Raw genomic sequence first — 4818 nt, 5'->3', positions numbered from 1 at the left:
TACCATGGGAACCGGAGCTTCCCGCCCGCCTGGGCGCGTGCTTCCTCCCCCGTCCCGGCTCTTCCTTTAACTCCACAGTCCACCGATAATGGGCTTCCCGCTCCTAATCTCCGGGGAAGGGGCTGGGGTCAGCGAGGCCGGGACGTGTGTGACTCAGGCCAGCCTGAGGGTCCCCTGGCCACAGCAGACCTCGCTCCCCCTTCTCCACCCCGTGACTCACCCCTCGCGGCTTTTCCCCGTGGGTGACTCAAGCCCCTGGGGAGGGGGCTGTGGACTCTGAGACCCCCTTCCAGGCAGTGGGGGCTGAGAACCCAGTACTGGGGACCTGGAGCTTGAAGGGTGGGGCTCTCCCTCCAGCGAGGGTCGGTGTGTAGTGTTTTCCCTTAGCCACCTCTCACCAAGGTCACTAGAGGCGTTTTCCCCCACCCCTGAATTGGCAGTATCTACCCCCCCAAAACCCTCCGGGAACCAAGTCCCCAACCCCTCCCCCTCAAGCCCACAGGAAGTTTTGGCAGAGCCCGTTGGCGATGAAACGGTTAAAGCCGTTTTCTTATTCATTTCATCCAGGGGCCCCTTTTGACTCAGAGCGAGCCAGGCGCCCCCTTGAGCCGGGCCTCGTGGGGGCCTGGGTTCGTACTCCCCACACGTACCATTTTTAGAGAGGGGAGGGAAGGCTGTTGGTGAGCTGACTGGGGGACTCTTGGGTGGCATGTACAGAGTTGGGTTCAAATCCTGCCTCTGCCCTCATTGCTCTCTGGTTCTCAAGGTTCCCCATCTGAAAATGGGGGATAATTTTGAGCAGTTTATTGAGGCATTGTGAGATAGGTGAATAATAGATGGGAAACTTTGTTTCCAGAGCTGGGCACAGGAGCAGAGAAGGGGGCTTGGTCGGTAAAAGGACCCAGGCTCCTCCTGTCTCCCAGGCCTGGGTGCCGGGTGCCCAGCAGAAGTGAGTCCTTGTGGGGCAGTCCATGCCCCACCCAGGCGCTCTGAGGCCATAGGGTTCATCCCGTCCGTCCACCCCCTGCCCGGGGCAGGCACCCAGGAAGTGAGAGGCGGGGCAGGAATGAGGCGGAACCTGTTGGGCCCGTCGCCTCCCCACCCCCCCCACCCTCATTCCGGGGCCCTGACATGCCCCCCCCACATAAGCTGTGGCCCCACCCCCACCGTCCTGGACGCCTGGGTCCTGACCCGAGGGTGGCCCAAGGGAGGGGATGTCGGCGGAGACAGCGTCTCGGGAACATCCTGTGGACTCCTGGCTGGACAGACGGGAGAGTCAGCCCCTCCCCGGGCAGGACAGCAGTCGGCTGGGGGCAGAGTAAACACGGCCCAGAGCAGCCAGACTCGGAGGGGCGGCAAGGAGCATACACATACACAGTCACCCCGAGAGAAAGCCAGTCTACACACACAAAACTCCTGTCACCCTGGCCACAGACAGATTGCCAAACGGGGACACACTGACAGGGTCAGACACAAATCTGGGTAAAGACGGCTGTCAAATGCAGACGCGGTGACAGGATAGGCCAAAGAGGAAGACCGAAATGCTGCCAAACGAAGATACTGACAGGCCAGAAGCATAAAGGTAACACAGATAAGTGAACTCAGCGTACAGGCAAAATGGACACACTGACAAGCACAAACACAAGGATATTGACATTCAGGTGAGAAGTGCACAGCCTGGCAGACAGTTGCATGTCCTGAGACAAATGTGACAGGCCAGAAACAGGCAGGACGGACACACAGACACAAGTGGGCAATACAGGCATGTGGATAGACTCAGAGATAAGGGACGGTCACTTTCAATGCAAGTGCCCCAAGAGGTGCACAAGAGATGTTCAGACACAGTGTTAGATCCTGACACACCGGAGAAGGCCACAAAGGCATACACACGTGCACACACTAGCAAGATCAATTCAAAAAGACAACTCAGAGGTGAAAGAGACAATCATAAACGTATGGAGAGGACAGGAAGGACACATACAGACCATGACAGAGAGCCCCAGCCGCCACCCCCCCACAGCACACACACAGTTGCTTGCATCCATACTCAGACAAGCTCTGAGGACACCAGAAATCAGCCTTATAGATACACACTAAGTCCTCACTGATAACACACACGTCAGACCCCCTGACAGACTGGGCATATGAAAGCGGACAGACTGACATATTCACAGACACGGTCTGGCCAGATAGTCACATCCAACCCAGAGAAGCATGGACAGGCCCCAGTCGGATATTCATTAACACGCTGGCACAAGGACACCCTGACAGAACCTGTTGACTAACACATGCACACATACACACCAGCCACAGAGCCCACATGGACACACACACACGGTCACAGACACACACTAGCCACAGGCCTCACACACAGACCTCACACAGGCAAGCCATGGACCTCACACACAGACACACATACACGTACAGACCAGACACGAATAGATTAGCAGTAAGAACTCCAGAACACCCTAGACTTCTGTATACAGGCCAGCTACAATACAACATATCATATAGACCATACACACGCACACAGACACACTCACCCGCCTCCCCCCTCTACCCCTGACCCAAAGCAGACAGGCCCTACACACCCCTGCAGGGTTGGGCCAGCACACAGACACATGCCTTGAGAAGACAGGCTTCACACACACTCTCACACGCCCTGACAGGCCAGCCACACACAAACCCATAGCCAGCCAGACACACGCGCGCCCTTGGACCATGATGAGGTACTGTGGGGTTCTGGGCTGGCCAGCCCTTCTCTACCCCCACCCAGAGATCCTGGCGCTTACTCTCTCCAAACACCTCCCCCCACCTCCCTCCCAGACTGCTCTTTGTCACTTCCCCTAGGAGGCCCAGCTCAGCAGCCTAGGTCCCTGGTGGGGTGTGGGCCTGTTTTCTCAGCACATCCGCTATAAATGGGGCACCCGGGATCTCAGCCATGCTCAGGCCCCCCAAGACCTCACCAGCAGTGTGTGTGTGGGGGGGGACCAGAAACAGTCTTGTGGGAAACTCCCCTCATGCCCAGCTTAGTCAGCCTGAGGACAGACTCTCCTTCCTGCTTCCAAGAAAACTGAGCTGCTTCCTCCCCAGGAGAGGGATAGGGACCCCCCAAACCACAGAGGTGAAGGAGGGATACGGCTGACAAGCTAGGGGTTCCTGGGGGAGGGCCTCCGTGATTCTCAGCCTCTTCCTGCCAGCTGCCTGTCCACACCCAGGGGCAGGGACAAGGGAGCCTGGGTGCTATGACTTGCGGGTTCTCGCCCTGGCCTGCCCACTGGCTGACTCACAGGCAGCCCCCAGCCCAGTTTCCTGGTGAGGGCCCTGCTGGCCAGTGGGGCCAGGGTGGAGGGGGGTCACCAGGCTATTTATAAGAAGGAGAAGTCCCTCCTGCCAAGGCCAAAAGCCCCAGAGAGACCCATGGGTGGGGGTGGGTAAACTTCCTCCTTATCCAGTCCCCCAGGTCCTGGGCCCCTGGGCATGAGGAAAGCCTGGGCACAGTCTCCTTAGCCGGATGCTTGTTTGAAACCCATGGCCTGGGCAGTACCCAGCTGCTAGTCCGGGCACTCAGCACAGTCAGAGGAGGGGGCTTTCCTCACACCCTCCTCACGGGGTTGGCCTTGGCGCCAGTGGGGCGGCATGAGGGGGTGGTGCCCAGGCCACAAGGGTGAGACTGGCAGGGGCCTGGAACCGGCTGTACCAGCTCAGCTGGGCCCCTGCCCTCCCTCCTGGCCTAATCCCCACCCCCTGCTCAAACACTCGTGCAGACAGCATGCTGGTCTTGCCCCCAAACACACCAGCACCCCTCTGTCCTGTGCCCAACCCCCATAAAGGAGACCCTTTATGAAAGGACCTGCAGAGCTTAGCATACAGTTGGTACTGCATACATGCCTCTGTGATTGTGATTACACAAAAGTGGCTAACACTCTAGAGCCAGACAGCTCAGGTTTTAGGTCAACCCCAGGGCTTTGAGCTATGGGACACGAGGCAAGTTCCTTACCTTGCTGTGCCTAGTCCCTTAAAGAGGGCTAATAGCAAATAGCATATATTTCGCTGGGTTGTTGGAAGCAGGCAATGAGTTATTCTATGTAAACCACTTAGAAGAGTGCCTGGCCTATGGTAAGAGCCATATGTGTGTGTGTGTGTTAGTCACTCAGTGGTGTCTAATTCTTTGGGCCAGGCTCCTCTGTCCATGGAATTCTCCAGGCAAGAATACTGCAGTGGGTTGCCATTTCCTTCTCCTGGAAAGAGCCATATAAGTGTTAGCTATTAAAATAATTATTTCTCTGTCTGCTTGTCTTAAGTGTCTCTGAGTCGTGCTGTCTGTCTGCATGACTCCAACCCTGCAGCTCTCCCTACCCTAATCCCCACCCCCATACACCCATTTTTCCTTGCTGGGTGCTTGGCCTCCATCTCTACCCTCATTGGGACAGTCTCACCTCTCTCCAGGACTCCTCTGTCATGGCCAGCCTCAGCACTGGTCAGGGCTGACTCACTGTGGCCTCTTGGCCCGTGGGACCTGCAGGTTGGCTTCCTGAGATGCTGCCCTCTGGTCAGACCTGCCCAGCCCCCCAACGCTGCCCGCTGCACCCCCGCAGGGCCCAGCCAGATGTCAGCTGCAGTTATTAGCATGGGCGGGAGACACAGACCTGGCAGCGTGCCTGCCAGACTCAGCGGCCACTGGAATCTCCCTTGAGCCTAGGGCGGGGGAGGGGAGCAGTTCAAGCAAGGGAGGAGGGGAGGGGGTACCCAGGGGTCACAAGGACCCTCCAAAAATGGGGACACCCCCAGCTTCTCATGGGACCTTCCTCCCCAACG

This window comes from Bison bison, unplaced genomic scaffold (genome assembly GCF_000754665.1).
Source record: "Bison bison bison isolate TAMUID 2011002044 unplaced genomic scaffold, Bison_UMD1.0 scf7180017864365, whole genome shotgun sequence".
NCBI lineage: Eukaryota > Metazoa > Chordata > Mammalia > Artiodactyla > Bovidae > Bison > Bison bison.
Note: the sequence above shows the minus strand (reverse complement) of the source record.